The sequence below is a fragment of the Trachemys scripta genome, chromosome 4, assembly GCF_013100865.1.
Source record: "Trachemys scripta elegans isolate TJP31775 chromosome 4, CAS_Tse_1.0, whole genome shotgun sequence".
Taxonomy (NCBI): domain Eukaryota; kingdom Metazoa; phylum Chordata; order Testudines; family Emydidae; genus Trachemys; species Trachemys scripta.
In genome coordinates, this window is record NC_048301.1 from 21,688,848 (window position 1) to 21,702,487 (window position 13,640).

Below are 13,640 nucleotides of genomic sequence, written 5' to 3' on the forward strand. Positions count from 1 at the left end.
GAGTGAGTAAGGACTGATGTTGGATTCACACTGTAGTTAAATGTTTAATGATCTAGAAGAGACTAGAGCAGAGTATGTTAATTAACTTTGAAAATGATAGTAAATAAGTAGCCACTGTGAATACCAGGGAGGTTAGAGAAAAATGGATTTAGAGGTTAGAAATATCAGCAGGTGGTACATAAATGAGTATAATCCTGGAAAAGCAAGCATATCTGGGGGGGCGGGAAATAAGCCAATATACAGAAATTAAATGGAAGGGAGACACTTAGAGAGCAGTGAGGCCAAGAGACACCAAATGGGTAATGTTGGATAAGAACAGCTAATTCGATATCCATGCAACTAGACAGAAAAGAACAATCCAAAGTACTGTAGTACACAGACCTCTTTCTAGACAGCAAAGATGAGACTGACTACTCTTACAACACCACATTTCAACTCTTATCTCAAAACCAAAGAGATGTTGACTGATTGGCAGAAATTCACAGAAAAGGCTGCAAACATTGCTTTAAAGGGTATAGGAACCAACATGAGAAATTGGATGTACCTTATACTGCTTGGCCAAATTACAATTAAGGGAGATGCAATGACATTTTTCTGAAAAGCATGAACAATTACACCAGAGAGAAGTTATTTAGGATGGTCCAAGGGAGAATAATAACCGAATTAAATGTAAGAAAACATAGGATTAAAAGAAAAAAATCCCAACAATGAGGTCTATTAGGCTGTAGAACTTCGCCTAAGAAATCCCTTCATTAAAGAGAACCTACCATATGGGAATCTCCTGCAATGGCAGGGGACAGAAAAGATTCTGCAGGACTAAGTTTTCAGAGGGTCACTAGTTGGTACAGGGTGCACCCAATTTCTATGATTAAAATATTCATTGTATCATATATAATTGCATTCTTAATCACCCATTTCCTCCCACAAATGACTGCATGTATAAAACCAAGGCCCTTCATGCTGCCAACTTTTAGGGGGCGGGAGTGTTAAAATTGATTTTAGGAAATTTTGTTTTGTTATGGATGATGGAAATTTATTATCACTCGAAGTCCAAAACAGAAAACAAGTTGAAGATCACAGTTTAAGAGCCAAAACAGATAGCATTTTGACATATATTATATTATACAAGCAGTTACATATTGTTTATATAGCACTGCATACACACTGTAAAGAACAACAGGAGAACTGCGACAAACAACAGGTTTCCTGCCCCAGAGGGCTTACCATTTAAAGGCACAGTCTGGCATAGTACCATAGACAAAGCGTGGCAGGAGGTTACTATAAACTGAATGAATAACAAAGCAGCTCTATGCACGTATCTATCTAAGGCATTTAGATGGCTGAAATATTATCAGAGCACCTTGCACATCTTCAGCGTATTTATCCTCACTACACCTCTGTGAAATAGAGATTCTATTATTCCCATTTTACAGATGGGGAACTGAAGTACAGACACTCAGGCCACATATATACTATGGGGACTACAGAGACATAGCTACAGCACTGTAGCTATGTCGGCATAACCCCGTAATGTGGACACAGCCTGCAGTGACCGAAGGGTTTTTCCATCCATGTAAGAACAGCTCCTCCCCGAGGAACGGAAGCTAGGTCAACAGAAGCATTTTTATTTATTTATTTATTTTTAATAACCTAGCTGAGTCTACCCTGGGGTTAGGTCAGCATTGCTACAGCTCTCAGGCATGTGGATTTTTCACACCCCCATCGTGCCGTAGCTACGTGGACCTAAATGTTAAGTGTAGTTTAGGCCTAAATGACTTTGCCCAAGATCACACAGAGGTCTAACAGAGCAAGAAATCGAATCCTGGTCTCCCAGGTTTTTAGGCTAGCGCCCTAACAACTAGATCATCCTTTCTCTCATGATGGATTATCAAGGAGTTCTGCGTATGCTAACTAGGAAATCATTGTAAGCATAAAGTGGCAGCATGGAAGAATGTATTTGTATTATGGTAGTGCCCACAATATGTTAGTTAAGACAGAACAAAGCAAAGCAACTATTTTGCTAAATGCCTAAGAACATGCTTGAGAATAACAATGTTAAGTTTTAAATACATCTACTGGTCATGTCCTACTTTTCTTACAGTATTCACTACGCTTTGCTTTTCTTATTAATGAAGATACTATGAAGAGACACACATTCAATATGATTCTGAATGCTGAACTTGTATGGTTATGACAAGAAGTCTCAGTATAGCCTTCACCATGGCAATGAAAAGAACCATAAAGCTTGCATTCATGAGTATTTGCTCTGGAGCACCTTGTGTGCAGATTATACGTCAATGGATCCATTTCACTTTAGAATTCATACACTATATCACAGGCTCATCAAAGTTTTGTTCGCATTGCACATGGTCTAAAGGATCTATTATCCCAATACATTATAAAGAAATCTGTTTCTTAAATGATCTTATATTAACTACAAAAACATTACACTAAAGTTAAAATTCTAACTTAAATAAGAGCTTCATTAATGACTTGGATAAAGGAGTAGAGAGTACAGTTATGAAATTTGAGAATGACACCAAACTGGAAGAGCTTGCAAGCATTGTGGAGGACAGGATTAGAATTCAAAACAACTTGGACAAATTGGAGAACTACTCTGACATAAACAAGATGAAATTCATTAAAGACAAGTGCCAACTATTATACTTAGGACAGAAAAAATCAAATGCACAAATAGAAAATGGCTAGGCACCAGTACTGCTGAAAAGGATCTGGGGGTTATAGTGGATCACAAATTGAATGTGGTTAATATTCTGGGGTGTACTATCAGGAGTGTTGTATGTAAGACACAGGAGGTAATTGCACTGCTCCGTTCAGCACTGTTGAGACCTCAGCTAGAGTACTGTGTCCAGCTCTGGGCACCCCACTTTAAGATGTGAACAAATTAGAGAGTCCAGAGGAGAGCAACAAAAGTGATAAAAAGTTTAGAAAACCTGACCTATGAAGAAAGGTTAAAAAACTGGGCATGTTTAGTCTTGAGAAAAGAAGAAGGGGCAGGGGATGGATAACAGTCTTCAGATATGTTAAGAGTTGTTATAAAGAGAATGGTGATGAATTTCCTCCAGGTCCACTGAATGCAGGACAAGAAGTAATCTGCAGCAAGAGAGATTTAGGATAGATATTAGGAAAAACTTTCTAACTATAAAGGTAGTTAAGCGCTGGAACAGGCTTCCAAGGGAGGTTGTGCAACCCTGGTCATTGGAGGTTTTTAAGAACAGGTTGGACAAACACCTGTCAGGGATGGATTAGGTTTACTTGGTCCTGGCTTAGTGTAGAGGGCTGAACTCAATGACCTCTCGACAATCCCTTCCAGCCCTACATTTCTATGATTTTAAGCCTTGTGGTATGGTGGTCTGTAAAAATGAATGTTACAGAATAAAGCACGAAAGATGTCCCAGGGACACAGTATAAGGGAGGAAATTAATTATATACCTCCCATATAAAATGTTGGTCTCCAGAAACATGTTAAAGATTTGCCTTTCCTTTGCTGCCACTCACTATATTTCTTCCCATATTACTATTTCCTTCCCATCCTTATGCTTCAGAGCACAGGATTCTAGTAAATGTACATTTTTTACTGCACATGCACACAGTGTATAACAGCAGGCAAGAGCAACAGCATGGAAATCTAAGGCTTACCATTTTGGGGGTGGGGGGGGATTGGAGAGGATTAAGGACCTACTGTTGTTGTATATAAATGAAGAGATACTTGCCCTGCTAACCTAGTTACAAATCCAACAATAAGCAGCAATTCAACTCAAGTTACAAATGCTAAAATATTCTATCATCAGTGCTCCCCTCCACATCTGTCCAAGTTGACAGTACAGTGGAATGCATTCCCAGAAAAATACAAATGCACTGGGGAACTTAGAAACAAAAATTAACAGACTCAGTAATGAGATGTCTTTTCTTGCCTTTGTTTTCCCGTTTCTATTTTCTTGTCTCCCTCTGTCTTCTGTTTATACTATCTTCCATTTCGGTTTTTTTCTCCCTTCTGTTTTCTTTTCTACTCTTCCTCTTTTTCCCCATGTTTTTCCTCCCCTCCCCGCCAACACCACCTTCCTGTTTTGTGGGTCCCCTCCTTCATTACTTGTAGTCAACCCCTTTCTGCTACTCCTTCTCCCCACTTCCTGTCTCCACCTTTCTTTCCACCCCCTTCACTTTCCCTTATTAGTTTTCTCTCTTGGCTTCTCTCTCACCCTCCAACGATTGCATTCTCTCTCTCTCTCCTCTTGACATCCCCATTTTTCCCCATCTCCCTTCTTGGTCTTCTTTATCCATATTCACTGACAAAAAGCTTCAGAGTTAAGGATGAGTTTTGCAGAACTCAGCATTCTAGAAGAGCATGAGATACCACCAGGCAACCTTAAGTTTTTTTTGTCAGTTAATTTCTTAGTTTTTTTTTTAAATGAAATGTTTTTGGTAGGAGACGGTGGTCATTTAGACAATTGTAGTTATGTAGGGTTGCAGCTGAGATGCTACTGTAGCCAAGTAATGATTTATAATACCTACCTTTTACATAGCACTTCATCAGCAGATCTCAAAGTACTGTACACCAAGGAAGGAAGCATCATTATTCCCACTGTATAAATGAAGAAACTGAGCACAGAGACATGTGAAGTTGCCCATTCATCTCATTCTCACTGGGGTGTTCTCATTCAGTTGAGATGAATACAGCCTGAAACAACAGCTCTAAGACCTGAGAACTGCTCCATTCATTTCAGGCAGTGTTCTCACCCCACCGCCGGTTCTGAACTCAGCAGTGTGTTCTTGGTTCATGCTACCAGAATGCTTGTTCTCAACTGCCACCCAAAAGGGCGGGGCTTCCCCAGATCCCAGCCCATATGAGGGATCTGGGAGAGAGGCTCAGCCTTCCATATCCCAGCTCTCACATGGGAGAGAAAAAAAGAGAGGGGCTCAGAAACCCCTGGGGCAGGACCCACCAGGATCTGAGCTCCCACATGGGGGACAGGGAGAGAGGTTGAGATACCCCTCAAGAGGGTCAGTGCCCCACCTCCCAGAGAGCAGCATGCACGTGGGATGGGAAAAAGTAGGATAGGCACCCCAGCCCCTAATCCTCCCCACTCGCCTGGCACCCACCTTCATGTCATGCCTCAGTGCCCCACCCCTCCATTCCCCCGCTGCCTAATCCCCACCCTCTCCCCCAGACCCTTTCCCCTATGCTATCACCCATCTCCATTTATGCCCCTCCCCTCACTGCAACCCCAAAGTCCCCTCCCTCAACCCCTCCCAGCATATAAATTTATTTTCTTCCTGAAAATAATTTGATCATCTTCTGAATTTTCTGCCGCACTCAGATTACATTTCCCCAAAATATAAAAGGCTTTGAGAAATGCATGTTGCTGCAATCTGCCTACGTTACACTTTCAGCTTTCTGCCAAGGGTTGGGTTGAAATCTACAATGCCTGGGGGCTGTTCAGGTCCTGTTGGTCATGGCAGGCTAGCAACTCCCTTGGACACGCATCATCATGAAGCACACCAAATTTCAAAAGCAACATGAGCAAACATGGATTTTAGAATACTTAGAAGAATCAACTTCTAAAATAGAAAGGCATTCTCAACCTTAACTATAGCAGAGATGTTGCTATAGTTCAGAGGCCAAAAAAATGCCAAGAGGTTTCAAACATAGGTACCCAGCTCAAAAAGTACCCATCCCTGAGCATGAAAAAGAATTTCAAACCCTTGCAATTCTTAAAAAGGGGCATCCAGAGGGATATTGACCTCCAAAACTGATGTATAGTGAGCCGTCTTCAGACATCATAAGACTCAAGACCTTGAATTAAGAAGCTCTGATAAATCAACAAAACTCTGAGAAATTCGGCTATTGCATCACATAGGATGTTTGAGATCACAATGTCCTGATATCCCTGCAACATCTATTCACAAAAGGGCAAATAAGGACAGTGGACCAGCTTCTCTCATTCCTCTGTTTTATTGGTTTAATTCACGTTTCCAAAACTGGGGGAGGTGAGGGATGTATTTTCTCTGGTAATTTAACAATAATGTAAGTGAAAAAGATTTTTGGCTTTTAGTATTTTATCACAATTTTCACATCCATTAGCAGAAGATCAAAAATCCCCTATCTAAAAGGGTGCTCCTCTTTCCTCATTTAAACATATTACTACAGACAAAAAGAAAGAAAATATAATGCAGCAGGATTTCAAAGCCATTTTGAATGCCAAAGCAACTATTTCCATCTATGGAATCTCAACAGTCACACTAAAGGATATGATATCAGCAATAGGAATTGAACTAGTAAAATGTTACATATTACTTCAAGATATTAACAATAGTAGAGATGCTTAGAAGATTGTTATGAAGATAACCCAAACTGTTGGTCTATTCCACTATCTATTTGCACTGGAACTCTGTCTTTCAAACCAATATTAACACCAAACTTAAATTCAGGTCTTCAGAAAACCACAGGGACTGAGACCTTTAACACCCACTTTTAATTCAGATTAACTGCTTTGCTGTTACATGTAAGGTTGCTTTTCTATGTTCTAAATCCAGTGCCAACTGAAGCTTCCAACCAGGTTGCATTTCAGTGACACACCTTACATTTTAAAGTAAGAAAAAGACACCATTTATAACATTGTATTGGTGTCCGCTTGTGCTGCCCAAGCTCATGATATGTCAGTGTCTCCATTATCAACCTGTATTATAAGGGGTTTCCCAACCTGACCATAAAAACTCAGATTCAGGCTGAAACATGGTATATTTTGTCTCAAACTGGGAACCTCTTTCTGTAAACACATTAAATGTGTTATGCACACACAGTCATTTTTACATTCCAAACTGTAAATAGAACTGTACATAAATTGCAACGCTTGAACACTTTTAGACTCCTGTAAGTTAAAAATGGCTCATTTTATAAAATAAAATGTTGTATGTCAGTCCAAATATACTGTAGTTTGAAAAAAGATTTGATATAGTAATTCAAATACAGCTTGTGTATAGACGGTAGTATTTTAAATATGGATTTTTACCAAATATGCAGCATTATGATAAATGATGTGCACAGGCTTAGCATTGCTGATATGCATTCACAGCATACACTGAAAAATAAACACCTTTTTCTGGTGTATGAACGTGAATTAAGATTAGTACACAACAATGCTAAATACATTCTCTAAATAACAGATCTATAGTACAAAATATAGTACACTATATTCAGTAAGCTTCTATTGATTAAAACATACACTATATGTCAAGATTTATCTGAATCTTGTAATCTAGAGAAACAACTGACCCGAAGAGATCTCACATTTCAAAGCATATCCTTGGCACTACCCACATCTTACTACTATAGAAACACAGGAGATGACACAACATTGTTCAAATAGATGCTGAGCAGCCAGATATAGGAGTCTATATAGTCTTCCAAACCATACATGAGCAATAGCGTGGCACAACATGACTGCACACTAGAATGGTAGACATAACTATGATTTTTTTTTTTTGCTTTTCTGAAGTTTATTTAGACCCTTGATATTATCTGAAGATAAAAATAAATCACAGATGTAAACGGCTTGCCTTTCTATCTTACAAGCCACTGCAGTTCTCTGATTATGAGTCAGTCATAGGTTCATCTGCAGAAGAATGACTCAGTATAAACTTTTAAACAATAGTTATTTTTCTACTACACTATCAAATGAAACAATTAAAACACTATGCAGTAAATAGTGCACACATTTACTAAATATTAAAATTAATGCCGTTTTTGTTCAAGCTAGGGAGATCATTTTATAAAATATGGCCTTGGTACATATGCAGTACAAAAATACAGCTCTTTTTGCAGTAAGTATGGATAGCTATTTCTATTTAAATACTGAGAGAGGATATTCCCCAATAGGGACATGTGAAACCCACATTAAATTGAATGTATTTTACATCCTTCACTGGAGAAGCCCTCCTTGCCCGCAACACACACACATCCAATATGGTAATGGTTTGCTAAAAGCCAGCTCAACGCAGATATCAGATAATGTTTTCACACCCCCCAGCCAAATTCTACACGGTTAACAAAGCAAAGCGGTCTTTGGAGGGGCAAAGTTAGCAAAATAAGCGTTTGCCACAAGTGAAAAGAACAGCTCAAAACACACAGACACTGCCCCTTTAAAAGCGTATATGGCCCGCCCACACTGCCTATGAGAGAGCCAGAAATTGAGAGAGCTTTCTGCATTCAAACAACACATCAAATACATGCAAGAACCCTTAAGCACATCGCCTAGCAGAGCGACAAGTGGAAGGGGTTTTTTGCATGGAACACTTACTGATCGGCTCCTCCAGGCAGGGAGATGTCAGGCGGGTTTTAGCCTTGCAAGTACGTCTCCCCCACCTCAAAAAAAATGAAAATAAAGCAACAGCCCGGAGTATGTCTGTGTCTGGGCAGGGTCTGAGCGGCAGCCCTGAGTACGAATCTGCGCCCCGGCAGCAGCAGCAGGCGCCGCCTGAGGCTGAATCAATCCCTGGGCAGCAGCCGCCGCCGCCAGACCCTGGGCAACAAGCTGAGTCTGATGTGTCTGTCCCTGGCTGGGGGCTGAAGCCGTGTCCCGCACATGAGCTAGGCAGCAGCAGTCGCCTAAGCCCGTCTCAGTCCCTGGGCAGCCGCCGCCGCCTTGCCCCCAGCAGCCAGATCCAGAGTCGGAGCCGAGCCGCAGCGTGTCCCTAAGTGGGAGCGGGTGGCCGCAGCCCTGCCCCTGCCCACGAGCCTGAGCCCGGACAGCCGCCGCTGCCGCCGGGCTCGCTGAAGCCCCTTCCCGTGCGGGTGCGCAGAGCCCCCCGCCGCCCCTACCTGCCAGCGTGTGAGGGGGACCCACTGCAGCCCGGCGGAGGCGGCCGCTGCCCGGCTGGAAAGTCCCTGGTGCTCTGCCCCGGCTCCCCCCGCCCCGCACTTCCTCTCCCGCCCGCCCGCCCAGGCTGGAAATCCCCAGCACGGCGCGCTGCTCTGCCTCTAGTCCTCGCACACCGAGGGGCGGCTCCCTCCAGCCGGGCTCCTTAGCGCGCAGGCGAGAGGGGGCCGGGCCTGGCCTGCGGCCCGCCCCGGCTGCACCTGATGCCGCCGCCCCCTAGGGGAACTCGCTGGCCGGCCGGGCGGCTGGCCGGGCCCGTGCCCGTGCCAGCGGAGAGCTGGTAGGGGCCAGCACCAGCCCAGCCCTCAGCAAGCCGGGGGACGGGGTGGCCCCCGCAAGGCGCAGCGATGGTACCGAGCAGTGTGGCCGCTGCCGCTAACACGGCTCCTCCGCCGCACCCACGGGCTCCTCGGCGGACGCCTGGGAGGTGTAACGCGCGGCGTTGCCGCGGGGCCCCCCGCAGGCTGCTCCAGCCCGCACAAATGCACATGCGCCCCGGCTGGAGAAGTCGAGCTGGAGTAGACGGTCAGGGAGAAAGCGGCTGAAGGAGGCCGGGGCAAGACAAGCGGGGCTAGGGGGCAAGAGGTGCAGTTGCCCCCACCCGCAACCCTTGCTTTGTCCCTGCCCTTAGATTTTTCCTAGGTCTAGATGCTCAATTATGTCTTCCACAGTTTGCTCCCCCCCCCCCCAACTTTACAAGATATAATAGAATCACATATAAAGTTCTGTATGCTGTCCCATTTTCCCCTCCCCTCAGAAATGATGTCCCAGGGGAAAAGTGAAAAGGGGTGAGGGAAAGAGGAGATGGACTGTGAAGAGGGAGAAAATCATGCAGAGGACTAGAATGGGAAGAGGGAGCATAGAAAGGAAGGAAATGGATTATCACATATGAAAATACAATCCATTTTTACCTAAAATCACTCCATCCTCAGCTGCACTAAACTCCTAACCAATGGGGACCAAAGAACCCCACCCAAAATTGAATGATCTTCAGGAGAGAGTGACTAGACCAAACCCCTAAAATACCAGTATACAAATCACTAGGACAGATGATAAAAACGAGCTAGACTGCTAGTTCTCTACACAAAACTAGCAAATTGCTTCAGTGCAGTGGAAAGTGCAAAACTAAGACCTGCTCTCACGATAAACTAGAGGTAACACAGAGTCACACAGCTGTGCAAACCCAGAAAGAGTGTGCAACCACCGTGACAGAGAACAGATTGAAAGAGAAAGATATTTTCTACTCCAGTGTCCAAAAGAAAAGGAAGTATGAGAAATGTATTTACTCAATTATAAGAAATGATAAGAGACTTCACATTAAACAGCAAAGGGGGGGGACGGTACATAACTGGGAAAAAGATGGCAGCAATAGTATCACGTTATTTAGAGCAAACTGCTACTAAATCAGCAGTAGATAATGTTAACTAAACACAAGGGGTTTAACCCCCAATATAAAATGTTAAACTCTGTCTTTGGCAGATGCTTTATGAACTGAATCTACAGGTGACAGATAGAAGATTCTCTTTTACACATGGACAACTTTTGTATAGTTTGTCATGTCAGTAAAACATAGCATTGAACTGAGAGGAAGTGAGGGCGGGTGGCGGAGGAACAGACAATTGGGGCCCAGTGCAGGTTTTTATTGTGAACCCCCTCCCACAGCAGTGCCATCCCTAATCCAGGAGCGCCGCCAGCTTTTTTGCTGCACTAGGCGGCGGAAGGTCCCACCCCCGAAATACCGCCCCCGACAGAGGTGGTGGAAGGTCCCGCCCCCGAAATACCGATGACAACGGGGGCGGCTGAAGATCTGGCTGCCGCAGTCGCCAAAATGTTAGCGCCCTAGGTGACCACCTAGGTCGCCTAATGGGTAGCGCCGGCCTTGCCCTCATCCCAACTCAGTTCAGGGGTGCAGAGGGAACTAGAGAGCGAGCCTCCCCCACGCTTCCCTGCAGCAGCAGCTCCAACAGCTCCTGTGTCCAGTGGGGCTGAGCCCAGCACCTGCTCTCACCCTGCAATGATGGCTTCCATGGTTAGTGTGTCCACAGGGCTAAGTCATGGTGTGCAAGGTCACAGTGCCACTCAGGTTTGGCCCACCAAACCTCATATGATGGCGGGTGGGCCAAACCTGAGGGGCATTGTGACCCTACACTTCAGGCTGCAATGCATGGAACAGGCTGCCAGGCCTAGCCCCACAGGACACAGGAGCCATCCCTGAGGGGTGTGTTATGGACACAGAAAAAAGTCACTGATAGATGTTATCCGTGACTTTTCACGTAATGAAAACCTGCAGCCTTAATAATGATACAAACTTGCAGACCTCCCAGGGCCTTCTGAGGTACTTTGCCCCCTGGGCGCCTGCACTGGCTGTTCCTCTGCCTGTGGAGAGGAGGTTCTGTGGCCTTTGTCTACCCTAGACTTTTCTGAGAACTGTTTCACTACTAACAGAGCAGCCCCTCCAACGAGAGGAATGGTGGCAGAATTGCTGTAAGCTAGCCACCAATGGTTTTGACACATTATTTAGACCTGCTGAATATTAATTAGATGGAACATTAAATAGATGTCCTAGCGAACAGGAGTGGCTAACAGGAGGATTTTGCAAGGGAGTTCTCCAGGCAGGGACGGCTCCAGCTTTTTTGCCGCCCCAAGTGGCAAAGTGAAGAAAAAAAAAAAAAAAAGATAAAGCCGATCAGCAACAGCTCAATCGGGCCACTCCATTCTTCGGCGGCAATTCGGCGGCGGGTCCTTCACTCTCTCTCTCTTCCTCTTCGGCGGCAACTCAAAGAGGAAGAGAGGGACTGAGGGATCCTCTACCGAATTGCTGCCAAAGACCCAGATGTGCCGCCCCTTTCCATTGGCCGCCCCAAGCACCTGCTTTCTTCGCTGGTGCCTGGAGCCAGCCCAGTCTCCAGGTGAAGGAGGAGTGATTACGTCATCCTTGGGGTAAGTTTGCAGGGCCGGCTTTAGGAAGTGCAGGGCCCGATTCCAACAGTTTCGATGGGGCCCCGACAGGCATGACTAAAAAAAAAAAAAAAAAAAACATGTAAAAAAACCACGTGGGGCTTGTACTCACCGGGCCGCGCTCCTAGTCTTTGGTGGCGGGTCCTTCGCTTGCTCCAGGTCTTCGGCGGCACTGAAGGACCCGCCGCTAAAGACCCCGAGTGAGTGAAGGACCCGCCACCAAAGTGCTACCAAAGACCCAGAACACTGTCGGGTGAGTAAAAATTAAAAAGGCGCCTCTAGCCAGGGAAGGGATTCTCTGCCACTTGTCCCCCACTCTGGGCAGCCCTGCCACTGGGCGTGGGGCCCTCTTAGGTGCGGGGCCCGATTCGGGGGAATTGGTGGAATTGGCCTAAAGCCGGCCCTGTAAGTTTGTTGTCTGTAGTGTGTGTGTTTGTGGTGTGCTTGCTGCTTGCCTGAAACATACCATGTGGTCTGTTTGTTTGTGGGACCGTGTGCTGACTGTATGTGTGCTGAGCCTAGTGGCCTGCTAGGCAAGGATTAAATCATCACTAGTTGCTTGACCCGATCTTTGTGCTATATTTAAAAAGCCAGCTCCTAAGCGACCAGAGGAGCTCGTGGATGGGAGCGGCTAACAGGGAAGTTTTACGAGAGAGTTTAGAGGGGGAGTGTGAAGACGGGGTCTAGATACACTTAACATTCTTTAAACTTAAAGCCAAACACCTCCTGATAAAAAAACAAAACAACAAACGAATGAGCTTCAGGGGTAAAAAGATAATGCAGGCAAAAATCCAGCAACAGAATCAGGGCTATCCAGTTTATTTCACCCATTGCAGCATCTATGATTACTTGCCTTATGGGCAGGTGAAATACATGTGCATTCAGTGCAAGGAGTTCCTGGCCCTCAAAGACCGTGTACGGGCTTTGGAGACCAGAGTGGCTGAACTGGAGAAGCTAAGGGAGACAGAGAGGTATATAGATGAAACTTTCCGGGACACAATAGAATGGTCCCACCCCCGGTCTGACAGCCTCTGTGCTCTTGAGGAGAATGAAAGTCTCAGGGAAGGAGAACATCCAACCTGAGCAGAGGGAAATGATCCCATAGTTGGGATCCTCCTTTTAGATGATGTCGTTGTATCCTTTTGCACTGAGGATACCTCTCCGGCGTAGGGAAGCCCAGTTATTAGGAAGAGACAGGTAATAGTTATGGGGGATTCGATCATTAGAAACATAGATAGCTGGGTTTGCAATGACCAGGAGAACCGCATGGTGACTTGCCTGCCTTGTGCAAAGGTTGCGGATCTCTTGAGACATCTAGATAGACTTATGTGTAGTGCTGGGGGGAAGCCAGTGGTCTTGGTACATGTAGGTACCAATGGCATTGGGAAGGATAGGAGGGAGGTCCTGAAGGCCAAATTTAGGCTGCTGGGTAAGAGATTGAAGTCCAGGACCTCCATGGTAGCATTCTCTGAAATGCTTCCAGTTCCATGTGCAGGGCCAGTTAGACAAGCAGAACTGCAGGGTCTCAATGCGTGGATGAGATGATGGTGTAGGGAGGAGAAGTTTATATTTATTAGGAACTGGGGAAACTTTTGGGAAAGGGGGAGCCTATACTGGAAGGATGGGCTCCACCTAAACCAAAATGGAACCAGATTGCTGGCACTTAAAATTTAAAAGGTCGTAGCGCAGTTTTTAAACTAAAGTCTGGGGGAAAGCTAACAGGTGCGGAGGAGCACGTGGTTCGGACAGTGACATCCTTTAGGGGAGGATCTATTAATGGAGATT

General features: G+C 45.1%; 1 protein-coding gene across 2 annotated transcripts in view; it reads right to left on the reverse strand.

Moving 5' to 3' along the window:
- The window catches only part of TRAF3 (TNF receptor associated factor 3), a 100,626-nt gene extending 91,715 nt beyond the window's left edge, over positions 1–8,911 (reverse strand). Inside the window, exons 1-2 of one of the 2 annotated variants that reach the window (XM_034767963.1) lie at positions 8,840–8,911; positions 8,319–8,383 (exon numbers count right to left, since the gene is read on the reverse strand). The gene's annotated coding sequence lies outside the window, so the exon portion shown is untranslated. The remainder of the gene's footprint in view (positions 1–8,318; positions 8,384–8,839) is intronic. The other variant, XM_034767966.1, reaches the window with a different exon arrangement.
- Positions 8,912–13,640: the final 4,729 nt, after the last annotated feature.